The sequence below is a fragment of the Stegostoma tigrinum genome, chromosome 11, assembly GCF_030684315.1.
Source record: "Stegostoma tigrinum isolate sSteTig4 chromosome 11, sSteTig4.hap1, whole genome shotgun sequence".
Taxonomy (NCBI): Eukaryota; Metazoa; Chordata; class Chondrichthyes; order Orectolobiformes; family Stegostomatidae; genus Stegostoma; species Stegostoma tigrinum.
The window spans coordinates 88,181,001-88,197,157 of record NC_081364.1 but is presented as its reverse complement, the minus strand read 5'-3'; positions in this window follow the sequence as shown (position 1 = coordinate 88,197,157).

Sequence of the window (16,157 nt, the reverse complement as noted above, 5' to 3'; positions counted from 1 at the left end):
CTCCATTTGCCACCTTTCACCCCAATTCTGCAGTTTAGACAAGTCTCCTTGCAACCTGCAACATTCTTCCACACTGTCCACCACTCCACCGACTTGAGTGTCATCTGCAAACTTACTCACCCATCCACCTATGCCGGCGGCCAAGTCATTTATCAAAATGCCAAACAGCAGTGGTCCCAAAACAGATCCTTGAGGCACACCACTAGTGACCTGACTCCAGGCTGAATATGGTTATGGGGAAGTCTGTGCTATGATGGAAGGATAAAATAACAGTAAAGTACATGAACAGAAAGCGAGTGCAGAACATGGTGGTGCAGATGTATTTGTGAGTCCTGGCACATGAATCCTATAATTTTAGTCTGCGGATGTAGCCAGTGATTTAGAAAGTATATGGAATGGTGCTGTTTTATGCAAAAGCTATCTGTATAATCATTGGATTGTTGTACTACATCTGTCCTGGGCTTTACTGAGACCACTCCCGATATGTTCCGTGCAGTTACAATTCCCTGAACTGAAAACAAAATGCAATTACTTGAGAAGCTTATCAAATTTATTTCACGTTACTCATTCCTGGAGGAAAAGCCTTGTCGAGCCACAGAGTCATACAGTTCAGGAACAGACCCTTTGGCCCAACCTGTCCATGCTGACCAGAATTTCCAAACTTATGTATTTCCATTTGCTAGCATTAGGCCCATAACCCTGTAAACCCTTTCTATTCATGTATCCATCGTCGTGCCTTTTAAATGTTGTGACTGTACCAGTCTCAACCACTTCCTTTGGCAGCTTATTGCTTACACACAACACCCTCTGCATGCAACAGTTACCCTTCAGGTCTCTTTAAAATCTCCTCCGTCTCTCTCAACAACTCTATGCGCTCTATTTTTGCACACCCTCACCTGAGAAAAAAATGACCTTGGCTGTTCACTGCATCACACAATATTCATAGAAAAATTGTCATCTCTCAGCCCCCGAAGCAGTCTGTGTACATGTGTGGGATGACAACAGTCAAGCTTATACTGTTGACGTGTCGGTAATATTCATGGAACAGTACATAGCTACACACTGCTCATGTCCACGGTAATAATGGAGCAGTTTATCCAGCTCTTCAAGCTGGTTTCAACGGAAGTGGATGAAGCCATTCAGCTCATCAAAACTATTGGGAATTAAGAGGCAGAGCCCATTCACTCTCTCCTGCCTATTACACAGGAAGACAAGGAGTCTCGTCAGCACATCGAGCTGTTCAAAAGGTACCAGGGGTCATCAAAGCAGGTCCTTGAACCTTTTCCCTGGGACCAGGAGTCGGCCATTCCCACCCTCCAGCCACATAAACAGAAACAGAAGGATGTCATTGATGCTCCAACATGACAAACCAATGAAGCAGAGAATGCACAGACAGACTGCTCCTTGTGGTTTCTCCTGGTGCCATTGCTAATGGTACACACATGACTTTAACGTCAGAACAAAAACAAAGTCACTGGAAAAACTTAACAATCCGACCCCACCACCCAAGACATTTTTCCATCCCCACCCCTGTCTGCTTTCCGGAGAGACCACTCTCTCCGTGACTCCCTTGTTCGCTCCACACTGCCCTCCAACCCCACCACACCCGGCACCTTCCCCTGCAACAGCAGGACATGCTACACTTGCCCCCACACCTCCTCCCTCACCCCTATCCCAGGCCCCAAGATGACTTTCCACATTAAGCAGAGTTTCACCTGCACATCTGCCAATGTGGTATACTGCATTTAATGTACCCGGTGCGGCTTCCTCTACATTGGGGAAACCAAGCGGAGGCTTGGGGACCGCTTTGCAGAACACCTCCGCTCAGTTCGCAACAAACAACTGCACCTCCCAGTCGCAAACCATTTCCACTCCCCCTCCCATTCTTTAGATGACATATCCATCATGGACCTCCTGCAGTGCCACAATAATGCCACGCGAAAGTTGAAGGAACAGCAGCTCATATTCCGCCTGGGAACCCTGCAGCCCAATGGTATCAATGTGGACTTCACCAGTTTCAAAATCTCCCCTTCCACCACCGCATCCCTAAACCAGCCCAGTTCGTCCTCTCCCCCCACTGCACCACACCACCAGCCCAGCTCTTCCCCTCCACCCACTGCATCCCAAAACCAGTCCAACCTGTCTCTGCCTCCCTAACCTGTTCTTCCTCTCACCCATCCCTTCCTCCCACCCCATGCCGCACCCCCATCTACCAACTAACTTCATCCCACATCCTTGACCTGTCCGTCTTCCCTGGACTGACCTATCCCCTCCCTACCTCCCCACCTATACTCCCTCCACCTATCTTCTTTTCTCTCCATCTTCGGTCCGCCTCCCCCTCTCTCCCTATTTATTCCAGAACCCTCACCCCATCCCCCTCTCTGATGAAGGGTCTAGGCCCGAAACATCAGCTTTTGTACTCCTGAGATGCTGCTTGGCCTGCTGTGTTCATCCAGCCTCACATTGTATCATCTTGGAAAAACTCAGCAGCTCTGGCAGCATCTATGAAGGAGAAAACAGAGTTAATGTTTCGGGGCCGGTGACCCTCGCTCAGAACGGTTACTTTGATGTCACTTGCTGATGGTTAGGAGGGACAGTGGATGATAAGGGAATAGTGTAGGTTAGATGGGCTTCAGTTTGGTTTCACAGGTTGGTGTAACATCGAGGGATGAAGGTTCTGTACTGCACTGTAATGTTCTATGAATCATATCAGATCGCGTGGATCAGTTACGGCAGTAGCTGGAGGCAAAGAGGAATTTACAGCAGTGAGGGAATGTGATGAATATCTGTTCCGGGGGTAGAAATACTGCAGATACATTGAGGTTGATGCGTTACTTGTAGGAAATGTAGGATGGATAGACAGGCAATGCAGGAGTCTCCTGTAGCCATCTCCATCTCAAACAATTGTGCTGTTTTGGGAAATTCGGGCGTGACGGACTCTCTGAGGAATATAGCACTCAGAGCCAAGTTTCTGTTCGCCATACTGTCTCTACTGTAATGAGGGTTACATCAGGTTCCAAGTGATTGATTTCAGGGAACTGTCAAGGCAGAAACACAGGCAGACGTTTCTGCAGCCAACTGCAAGACAGCAGGATAGTGTGTTGCCTACAGAGTGCGAGGGTTAAGGATGTCTTGGACAGGGTATATAATATTCTCAATGGCTCGACAGACGAACAGGAGATTGTTGTACACTTTGGAACTATCAACACAGGACGAGAAAATGGATGAGATTATGAGGGTAGAACATGGGAAATTAGGGAAGGACGTATGAATGTTGGTTGGTGATTACAGTAACACCTGGATTACTTCTGGTGCCACGAACTAGTGAGGTTTGGAACAGAGAAGATTGAGCAGATGGACTCGGGGCTGAGGAGCTGATGTCGGGGAAAGGATACACATTTCTGGATATTTGGAATCTCTACCGGGTTGAAGTGAATTTTACAAGGAGGATGGATTGTAGTTGAATGGGAAGTGACCTAATATTCTAGCAGTGAGAATTGTTACAGCCATCCAGGAGGATTTAAACTGGTAAGATGATGAGGGTGGGATGCGGGGTTGGTGCAGATGGATATGCTGGAGGGATCAAGCGACATTGTGAGAAAAGGGAGCAGTCCGAGTCTGTTGCAGTAGTTTTTTTTTAAAAAGCAAGTCAAATAGGCAAGGCAGGCTGGACCAAAGCAGAGAATGAGGTAGGTCTGATAAGTTAAACTGCATTTGTATCAATGCACGTGGTCTGACAGTATTGCAGATGAACTCAGGGCAAGGTTAGTGACATGAGACTGGGATAACATAGCTATCAGAAATGTGGCTCCTGGATGGACAGTCATGGCAGCTTAACGTTCAAACAGATAGCTGCTATCAGACAGGTAGAAAAGGTTGCAAAGGAGGTGGGGAAGAAGGGCAATGGCATTTCTGATTTGGGATAACATTCTGGCTGTACTTAGAGAGGATATTCCTATGAGTGTGATCAATGAAGTTATTTGGGTGCAATTGAGAAACAAGAAAGTGTTGACCACCTTGTTGGAATTGTACTCCCCACCACAAAAATAAACAGTCAGTGGTTCAACTGAGAAGCAAATTTGTAAGGATATGACAGTTATCTGTAAAAATAATAAGGTGGCCACGGTCGGGGATTTTAACTTTCCAAAAATAGACTGAGCCTGCCATAGTGTGAAAGAATCGGATAGAAAGAGGTTTTTTTGTGTATGTTCATGAAAATTGTTTTGTTCAACATATGGATTTACCTCCAAGAGACGGTTAAAGAAAGAATTAGACATACTCTTGGGGAATAAGGCAGGGAAAGTGACTGAGTTGTCAGTGGGGTAGCACTCTGTGGCAAAAAAAATCCATAATTTTATTCATTTTAAAATAAGTATGAAAAAGAATTGACCTGGTCTAAAAGCTAAATTTCTGAACTTCAGCAAGGTCATTTTGAACGATATTAGCCGTGAACTTTCAAAAGTTGAGATGAGTGATATTAGCAAGTAAAGGGATGGCTTGCAATGGGAAATCATCACAAATTTATAACGAAATTCCAGAGACAGTGCACTTTGTTAGGATGAAAGGCAAGGCTGATCGGTGTAGGGAATGCTGGATGAGTCGAGAAATTGAGATTTGGATCAAGAAAAAGAAGGCGGCATGTATCAGGTATCGACAGCAGGGATTGCATGAATCCATACAGGATGCGAAGGACAGCTGGAGTACACTTAAGAAGGGAATCATGAGGGCAAAAAGTGGTCATGAGAGAGTTTCAGTAAATAGGGTTAAGGAGAAGTCAAAGGATTTATGCAAATACATTTTGGAGAAAAGAGTATATAAGGAGACAATGGGGCCCCTTAAAAATCAGCAAGGTTGCCGATGCGTGGAGCCGCAGGAGATGAGTGAGTTACTAAAATGAACAATTTGTATCCGTGCTTTCTGTTCAAAGCATACGAACCTGAGGGAACTCGGGGAAATAAACAGTAAGAAGTGTCCACGTTACGGAGGTAGTGGTGCTGGCCCCTTAAAATGCATAAAGATCAATAAATCATCAGCATCTGATCGAGTGTATCCTCGGCATTTATGGGAACCTAGGGAACTGACTTATGGGCCCCTTGCTGAGATATTTGTATCATCGATAGCCACCGATAAGGTGATGGAAGGCTGAAAGTTGGCTGACATGGTCCCACCATTTAAGAAAGGTGATCAGGGAAAGCTAGGGAACTGCAGACTGGTGAGGATGACATCAGTGATGGGCACATTGTTGGAAGGGATTTTCAGGACAGGATTTACATGTATTTGGAAAGGGAAGGGCTGATTGAGGACAGTCAACATGGCTTTGCGACTGGGAAATAGTGTCCCAGTAACTTGATTAAATTTGAAGAAATGACGAGAAGGATTGATGGAGGCAGAGTGTTAGATGTTGTCTATATAGGTTTCAGTCAGGCATTCAACAAGGTTCCACATGGTGGACTGGTTAGCAATGTCACATCACATGGAATACAGGGAGAACGAACAATTTGAATAAAAATTGGCTCAAAGGAAGACGACAAAGCACAGTGACAGAGTGCTTTTCGAAATGCAAACCTGTGACCAATGGTGTGCTACAAGGACCAGCACTGGGCCATTGTTTTTGTCATTCTATAATGATTTCACTTTTAAAACAGGAGGTATAGTTGGTAAGTTTGCAGATGACACTAAAATTGGTGATGTAATGAACAATGAAGCAAGTTATCTCAGAGTAAAATTTGATTTGAATTTCCCACAGTTCCTCATTTTCACTATTCACCGTGTTCCCTGCTATTTCTGGAAGAGTTTCTGTTCCTCGCTTCATGGAAAAAGAACATCACATTCACCACACCAGGCTGGGCTGGCGTGTGTCATGTCGTGAATATATTGGAGGTTGGCACTCTGGCACATGATGGATAAGTCACCCACTGCTGCAAAGAAAGTTCTAGAATGAGATAACAATGTGAAGAGCTGGATGAAGCGCCCAGACCCGAAACATCAGCTTTCCTGCTTCTCTGATGCTGCCTGGCCTACTGTGTTCATCCAGCTCTGAACCTAATCTCATATTCCAGCATCGGCAGTTCCGACTATCTCTGAGTAAGTTCTAGAATGGAACCAGTTCACTTGATGCCCTTTGTCAATACTGCCTTCTCCCTGATGCAGACATCGTGTACTCTCTCAGTGTTGGAAACGCCTTCCTCTCCTTAGTTTATTTTCCTGGCTGATAAACAGTCATATCTCTACACAGTCGCAGTGGCCTGAAATATTAATGAGTCTGCTCTTAATAGAAGCAGTTGACAATGCAATTGCACAATTTTCTGTACCACAGTCGCGACAGCAGCAACACCACTATTGCTGCTGGAGATGACTGGGGATGTTGGGGATGAGATGACCTTGTGGTTTTATTTCTAGTCTATTAATCCAAGGATCCAGGTAATGACCCACACCCTGATTCAAATCCCGCCATGGCAAATTGTGGAATTTGAATTCAATGAACTACATGGAATGATGAAACTGTTAAGCCATCGTTGGTCATTGGGACAAACCTACCAGGCTCACGAATGGCCTTCAAGGGAGGAAATCTGCCATCCTCACCTGGTCTGGCCTACATATGACTCAAGACCAACAGCAATGTGGTTACCTCTCAACCATCTTGTGGAATGGCCAAGCCAGCCACTCACTTGTATCAATCACCAGAAAGTCTCAAAGAAATGACTCAGGACAGACCTATATACCAGCAATGTACAGCACATGGTCTGTCGTGATTCAAGAAAGCAGCTCACAGATATCTTCTCAAGGGCAACTAGGAAAGAGAAATAAATGCTGGCCCAGCCAGTCACACCCACATCCCATTAATGAATAACTGAAGATGACCACACTCCGGGAAGTCAGACTGAGGGGACAGAACTTATTTCAGACATGAGCACGACATTCAGGAATACGGGAAAAGGCGAAAAATAAATGTAATTAATTTCACATTTTATTTCCATCCCACCTGATCATGAACAATCCCTTTCTTTGTTTCTTTTTTTCCCTCTAGCTCTATCTTTCAGCATTTATTCAACTCATTCCTTCTCCCCTTCAAAACAAACATCCCTGTCAACAGAATAAATCACAATAGTTACCAGCTGATTTCAGTTCTCATGTCTGTTCAGTGAACTTGAATTGCTAACTCCATTTAAATTTCATCAAACTCTGTCAAACCTGTTCATTTTCCTCAGTACTTTGGTTCTTTTTGTTTCAGATCTCTGACATCTTTCTTTCTTTGATTTAAATGTTTTTTTTTCATGGGATGTCAGAATCACTGGCAAGAGCAGCATTTGTGAAGCATCGTTAATTACCTTTAACTGTGACCATTCCACAAGGCAGTTTGGAGCCAAACACATTGTTATGGGTCTGAATTCACACTTAATCCAGACCAGGTAAAACGTTAGATTTCTTTCTCAGAGGAGATCAGTGGAATGAGATCGGTTTTTTTAGTCAAAATGATGCTGATTTTATGGCTGTTATTACTGAAATTCACTTTCATTACAATTCTTATCATTAGAATTCAAGTTCTACCATCAACTGTGGTGTGATCTGAAACAGTATCTTTCGTGTAATAACCTGTGTCTCCGAAATGACCTGCTGAGTGACTTAACTGCTGTGACATGGCGTCCCTATCGTTAATTACTTCAGAAACAAGATCAAGGGTGTGATCAAATTATTTATAACTTGGAAGACTGGTCAGAAAAGAGCTGGAACTATAAAGTCTGAATTTTACCACGTCATAGATAATGATTTATTCAGTAACAGTACAGAGGCAGAGGGGGAGAGTGGGGATATTATGGAGCTGGTGTTGGACAGGTTTGGCGATGGAGACAATAGCGAAACATAAATCAATAAAGGCCCTCAATGATGTGAACAATTCTTGTTCTCAGAAGCTTGTGAAGGACGAGTCTGAAATTCATGAACAATGAAGTGAAGTTTTTAATTAAACTGAAGAAAATAGATTCCATCTTTTCCAAATGTAGGCAACAGAAGCAGCAATAAAGTTGAATATACTTTATGGAAGTAATGACTGGACAGAGACAGAGAGACTTACCAGGAACACCAATAATAGCAAGAATGGGATAGTAACCAACTTGAATAACCCACAGTAGACCGAGTATCCGATATGGTAATATCGAGCAAGAGTTGGTAAGAAGGTAAAGACCCAAGGATAAACCCCTGCCCATTGTTGTAACACTCCAGTCTATTGTTCTCAGATTCTGATCCATTGTTGTAACATTCCAGTCCATTGTTCTCAGATTCTGATCCATTGTTGTGACATTCCAGTCTATTGTTCTGAGATTCTTATCCATTGTTGTAACATTCCAGTCTATTGTTCTCAGATTCTGATCTCTCCACCCCCTCTCTCTGCAGCTGCTGATCCCTTTTCGCGCTGTCGCAGATGTCTCACTTATACTATGGGATATCACACTGAATGGAGCCCCTTAGTTATAGGAGAGGGAAAGCCTCCTGTGACACAGTTCGAATCCATGGAGACTGACATCAATCACAGTCACCGAACAAACAGTTTCAGTTAACCCCTTTCAATACACCTTCAGTGAGCCTTCAGTTCACGATTAAAACTGGACTGGATTGCACGTTAACATCGTTGGCTATAGGTCTTATATACCATTAGCAATTGCTCTAACGACGTCTGTCGTGAGGGAGAATGATGGATGTTTTCATTTTTCAGGCTAAATGGCTCTGCCCTGATGTCCATGTGCAATGCTGTAACCACCTGCACCAACACCCTCCCCCTACAAAAAAAAACACAACCAAAATGTTATTACTGTGCTGATTACTCTGACACAGCCAACAACAACAAAAAATAATCGCTGGGCATAGTCGGGCTGACCTTGCAGAGTAAATGTGGTTTTCTCACTGCTGTAATAAAACAACAATGTATCTTCAACATGCAAAGTTCTTCATTGCAGTTTATGTGCTTTAAAGCAGTAACACTTACATTTCTTGATTCAATTGACCAAAACTAAAATCAAATGCAGCGTGTACAATGATGTTGTTCATTAAAGAGCATGGACTAAATAGTCAGGGACAGAATGAATGTGACAATGGTTCAGAGACAGAGTGGAATGGCGACAGTGGCTGCAGTGACTGGAGAGGAGGACAGTGATATGCCAATGTCACCAGTATTTAACTCGCACTTCTTCTGACAGACAGAATGAAATGCAAAGCAGAGCAAGTCTTGGGAGATGGAGTGCCAAACAACAATATGATCATAGTATGATAACTTTAAATGTGATGTAGGAAATTATGTATTATGTGTACACTTTTAATCATGCGTGTATGCCCAGGATATTCAAAATTAAAAGCAGATCAAGATTTCAAAATGTTAGGTGTATCGCGAGATGACAGAATAATAATAGTAGGAACATAGTTCATCCCCAGCCGGTGCAGAGATGATGGGCTGAGTGACCACAGCTTTGCTGTAAATATTCTGAGATTTGTATGAAAAGTTTTCAGAGCCTAAGCGGAGATGCTTTCAGTGAAGGGCACGGATTGTGCCGTCATGAGTAATCTATTTATGTTGTCTCATGAAGTGCAGCTGCCTCTAAAATTACTTTTAATCAAAATTGATTTCCAGATATTCATGCATTTAGGATGATATTCACAATTTTTTTGATAACTTAAAAGAAGAAACAGACACTGGGACATGGTGAGTGTAATCGGCAGAATAACACTCACGGAAACAGGAATGGATGATATTGTCAAAATCTCACCAAGCTGGGCCAGTCCAGAAAAGAAAAATGCTGGAGATTATGGAAATTTGAAACAGAAACAGAAACTGCTGGAGAAACACAACAGATGAGGCAACATCTGGAGACAGATTTTGAGTTAACATATCTAGTCTGTTATGAACCTGTTCTGAAAAAGTCATATTGCAGATGCTGCTGGCCTGGATAAGTTACATTCCAGAATTTATTTTCTTTCTTTTGGACTGTCACAATTTGTCTGATCTGGATCAGAACAACAAAGCTGCCATTTGAGTTGACCTTCAAGTATTTGTGAATGATCATTAAATGAGACATTGCAAAGTTTATGTATTAAAGATCCCTAATATTGATGCCATGTCGCTTTGAGATAAATTGCCAAGAATGGTTTGAACTCAGTGGCACTGATTTCGCATGATCAGTCCTCTGATTGAAAACAATAGGGATCCTTACCACAATGTCATGTCATGCTCCTGATGTCGCTGGGCTTACCTTCCAAAACTTTAGACTCAACTTTGAAACCATAAAGTATCTTGATAGTCTTAATAAGACACTCTCATCCATGGATTTTATCAGGCACCAGCAAAGGCAGTGTTTATTTTTCATCATCAAGAGCTCCAGAGAACGTAGCGTGAAGCTGCCTTCCTGAAACGCTTCCAATTCAAGTGGTGCAGAAGTACACACAGAGATAATGGGAACTGCAGATGCTGGAGATTCCAAGATAATAAAATGTGAGGCTGGATGAACACAGCAGGCCAAGCAGCATCTCAGGAGCACAAAAGCTGACGTTTCGGGCCTAGACCCTTCATCAGAAGTACACACAGACCTGTTTATAAGGGTTTGCAAGATTGTGCAGGATTGTCTCCAATTTGCATTGATCACATTTTTGCTTCGGGTCCATGATGCCGTAATGAGTGAAGTAGCATGGGCGGCATGGGAAGTTACTTCAAATGATATTGGAACACCAGCTGAAACAATAAAGAGCGAACGTACAGAACACTGTGCTCACTGTCCTCACAAAATTCGGAAGAATTTTCGGTACTGACTTCCAATTCTGTCAGCAGATGTTTGTCCTATTTGTGATGAGGCTATCTGGTGTCTGAAATGCACTGCTTAGGAGGGTGGCTGAGGCAGGTTACATGCCAAACTATAAAAATCATTTGGATCAGCACCTGGTGGTGTAGTCTCAATGAGTGTTTTCTTGATTGTCTGATTCTATGTGGTAGCAGCCATGAAAGGTCTAATATATTCCGAAGTACGAGCCAATGGCACTTGTTTGTCTGTTCCATCAACAGTGTTCAGAAAGTTTTTCAAAACCGTATCTCTCATAAAGTATCAGCTCTTACTCATCCTGGGACAGCCCAGCTATCTCTTAAAACATCCAGCTTTTTTCAAACGGTCAGTGCCACATTAGTCCAGCTGTTTATCGCCATTATTTTAATGAAACTAATAAAATGGATACAGCTTTCCCTTCATTAGAATAATGTATTTTAGCTGTTATTGTGTCATTCCTCAAAAGAACAATAAACCACTTCTTCCTATGTGCATATTTTGATGATGTATTTGTTTTCCTGCCAGTTCTTAACCTCCACTCCCTTCCAGTGCTGTTTCCATGATCCGGTTCCATGTTTGTGTCACTCGAATATGCATTGCCAAAGAGAATGTTTCTGTTTCAGCCAGGTAAGTGAATGCTCACAAACTAACAGACCATATTGGCAAGAGATTGAAACATCAGCAACCCAACTGTACTGAAACCGAGTCCTCAACACCGTTTCATGGCACTCAGTTACTGCAGTCGTCTGTGTCGTTATTCCAAAAGATGCGGGCACCAATCAGGTTTAGCTGATGAATGGCGAACAGTAACAGTTCTTCACTGCTGTCCGGCAGGAATTATCTCCAACAGGAGGCAAACCAAAAGCCCTCACTTGATATTCAATGAGATAATCAACTTCCAGCATCAAATATCCTGTATGTAACTACTCATCAGAAATTCAACCAAATCATAGAGTCATAAAGTTGTGAAGAACAGAAACAGAAGCTTCAGTTTCACCTCGTCCGTGCCAACTACATATCCCAAATAAATCTTGTCCCATTTGCGAGCATTTGGCCCATATCCCTCTAAACCCTTCCAAATCACATACCCATCCTTTCATATGTTGTAATTGTTCCAAAATCTAGCACTTCCCCTTGCAGCTTATTCCACACACACACCACCCTCTGTGTGTAAAAGTTACCCCTGACGTCCCTTCTAAATATTTCCCAGCTCACCTTAAACCCACAGCGTCTAATTTTGGACTCCCCGACCCCAGTGAAAATACCTTGTCTGGATGCCCTATCTATTCCCCTCCTGACTTTACAAACATCAGTAAGGTCACCCCTCAGCCTCCGAATCTCCAGGAAAGAGTTTATTCAGTTTCCCCCTGCATCTAAAACCTTCCAAATCCTGGCAACACTCTGATAAATCTTTTCTGAACCCTTTCAAGTTTCACAACATCCTTACGATAGCAGGGAGAGAGAATTGCATGCAATATTCCAAAAGTGGCCTAACCAGTGTACAGCTGCAACAGGACCTCCCAACTACGATACACAACGTACTGACCAATAAAGGGAAGTGCACCAAATTCTTTCTTTACTATCCTAGCTGCCTCTGAATCCACTTTCAAGGAACTATGCGCCCACTAACAGGACACATTTTCCAGCAATACTCCCCAAGGGCTTACCATTTAGAGTATAAGTCCTGCCCTAATTTGAATTCCAAAACACAGCACATCACATTTATTCAAATTAAACTCTATCTACCACTTCTTCGTCCAGTGGCCCATCTGATCAAGATCCCATTGTACACTGAAATAACCTTTTTCAGTGTCCACTGCATTTCCAATTTGGTGAAATTCGGGCTTGGAAGTTTTCAAGGTCAATTAGCGCTGATCTAGCTACATTAAAATCGCAAATGAATTAAAAAGAAAGTCTGATTTTCCAGAAGATTACAAAGCAGTGTAGACATTTGTAATGATCTATCGAGCTAATCACTGTCTTTGATGTTGTGGGATATATTTGCAAAACGCAGTTCAAGCATAACGTGAAAGAAAAAAGCCAAATCTCAGGTCACAGATAATTCAAGATAACTCAGCATTTGAGAAGCAGCTGGAGGAGCATTCAAAATGCCAAAGCCTAGTGGCCGTAGACTTCAAGGTAAGTGTGATTAATGTAGTTTTGTTTGTTTGACTGGAATAGGCATGCTGAGCTGAAGGTCCTGTTTGTTCACTGAATGACTCTCTGACCTTAATTTTTGAAAACAGAAAATACATTCTAACAATTTCCATATGTTGTGAGCATCAAATGTTGAGGATTACACTGTCCAAGGCCACACAGCATCCTGGTTTGGATATATATCATTGCCCATTCACTGTCACTTGCTCAGAATCCTATACTTCTCCATGAAACATATCTGTTAGTGTCCCTGGGTTTCACCATCATATCCTGAATGGGAATTAGACAGAGGAAATAAATGCTGGTCTTGTCAATGAAACTCATTTCACCAGAACAAATAAAAGTAATCTGTCCTATTAAAGACATATATTCTGCCCAATCTGTTTACTAAAGCAGCTTTAATGAGAATTTAACTTTGTTCTATGTCTCCGATCTTTCTGAAAAACCATGAAACTTTCCTGAGTATTTTCATAGTGTCGTTCAAAAATCAGATTTGGAAGTTGTACCCATCATTCTGAAAGGGACAGCCTTTGTGACCACATTAATTCTCTCCTTATTTTCCGGTTTCTGAAGACAATAGACGTAGAAATTTGGATCAGAAGTAAGTGATCAGAAAAACCAAACCCAGTCTGCCATGCCATGAGCACTTGAAAGATCTGGATGTGGCCTCAAATAAACATTCCTCTCTACCCCTTATAACACTAGTGTGCCATTCTTAGTCAAGAATCTTTCTGCCTCTCCCTTAAGAATATTCAATGACTTATCCTCCATCTCTTTCTGAAAGACTTCCATAAGCACACAATCCTTTGGAACGGTACAAGAAATAAGTCAACATTGTCTAACTGAGATATTCTCCAGTTTACAGTCCATCCACTATTCACAAATGGAAATAATGTTTCAGCATTCAACTTGAAAAGACTGCTCGGAATATTTTGGGTTCAAACAAGACCATGTGTCATTCGCCTAAAGTCCAATAAATCCAGGGCCAGACTGGTTATGATTTCCTCTGAAGATAAATACTTCTCACAGGAATCACTTCAGTCAATCATCTCTGGATGGCTTCTAACTTCATCATGCCCACAGTGCTCTCAATGCAGTCTCACCATTACCCTGGAAAAGCGTCTAAAAACTGCCCTATTCGGCCTTGAAACTGCTCGACCACATCCTGAAGCAAACCAGTTACTACAGCCACGTTACCTTCCTTAGTCCCTGCCTATGGAACCAGATCATCCCCAATGGACTACAGTCCACATTCAAGCCTTCCCAATTTCGCCCCAGACGTGACAATGTCTACATCCAGTACATTAAGACACTTCAGAAGTGTTTCTCCCTGCGACTCCTGAAACACACACTCGCAGCAATCCTCCGGCATCTCCAGGCACTGCAATCCAGCCTACCGCAGCTCACAGCCTCCCTCTCTCAGACCTGCAAAGGACCTCTCCTGTTTTTAATTCTTCGTAGGATCCACAACCTGAACTCACAATTCTACTCAGCTTTAGTGGGCACAAAAAACCATAAGTACAGTAAACTTCCTGGTGCCAACCACCCAAAACGTGCTTCCTCCACCTCCCAAATCCCCATCCCTATCCAGGAACTCCCCCACAATGTGCCCACCACCATTGGCCATGTGGCCACTGCCGGAGCCACCAGGAAAGATGTCACATCCTCCGCCGCCGGATACACCGTTTCCAGGACAGCGAATGCCACTGCCTCCATTTCTGAGTCCAACACCATAGACATTAAGGACACTCCTACCGTCACCGCGGCTGCCACCTCCTATCCCGCTCCACCCACCACCACCTACGGTGCTCCACCCACCACCGATGCAACTCCACCCACGCCAATGCTACTCCACCCACATCGCCATTGACAACTCCACCCGCCGTTGCCGAAGCAACTCTGCCCGCCGCCTCCACAGCCAGCAGCTCCAGAGGAGACAGAAACACTGAGCCCTGCCGAGTCTAAACCATCCCTTCCTTACTACTCCCCTTACTGAGGACGAACGGTCAGTCCTCAGGAAAGGGCTCACCTTTGTCTCCCTCCACCCACACATCAACGAGAACCGCTCATGCTTGGACGCTGAGTAGTTTTTCCACCGCATCTGCCTCCACGCTTACTTCTTTAACCGTGAGCCTAACCCGCCCTCTACTGGCCCCTTCACCCTCCTCCAAAACACCCACCCCTCCTGGACACCATCCCAAGCGCCCCTACCCTCCCTCGACCACTTCATCATTAACTGCTGTTATGAAATCAATTGCCTCAACCTCTCCACCATTCTCACCCACTCCAACCTCTTTCCTGCAGAACATGCAGCCCTCTGCTCCAGTCCCAACCTCACCATAAAACTCATGGACAAGGGAGGCATAGTTGTAGTAAGGTGCACTGACCTCTACATCGCCGAGGCTATATGCCGACACATCCTACACCACTTTTGACTGTCCCCTTGATCATGACCCCACGCCTGATCACCAAACCATCATCTCCCAAACCACCCACAACCTCATCACCTCAGATGACCTCCCACCCACAGCCTCCAACCTCATCATTCCCCAACCCCAAATTGCCCACTTCTGTCTCCTTCCCAAAATCCACAAACCTGCCTGCCCTGCTCGACCCATTCTCTCCGCCAGCTCCTGCCCTACCAAACTCATCTCCACCTAGCTAGACTTCATTTTCTCCCCCTTTGTCCAGGAACTCCCTACCTCCGTCTGTGACACCACCCAAACTCTCCACCTCTTCCAGAACTTACAATTCCACGGTCCCCGAAACCTCATCTTTACCACGGACGCCCAGTCCCTATGCACCTGCATTCCCCATACAGATGGCCCAAAAGACCTCTGCTTCTTCCTGTCCCGCAGGCCCAACCAGTCCCCCTCCACTAACACCCTCATCCTCATAGCCAAACTCGTCCTCACACTCTACAACTTCTCTTTCAATTCCTCCCACTTCCTACAAATAAAGGGGGTGACCATGGGTACCCGCATGGGCCCAAGCTATGACTGCCTCTTTGGAGGTTACATGGAACAATCCCTCTTCCTTACCTATAATGGCGCTAAATCCCACTTCTTCCTCCGTTACATTGACGAAAGTATCAATGCCGCCTCATGCTTCCAGTAAGAGCTCAAACAGTTCATCCACTTCACCAACACCTTCCACCCGAACCTGAAGTTCACCTGGACCATCTCCAATACCTCTCTCTCC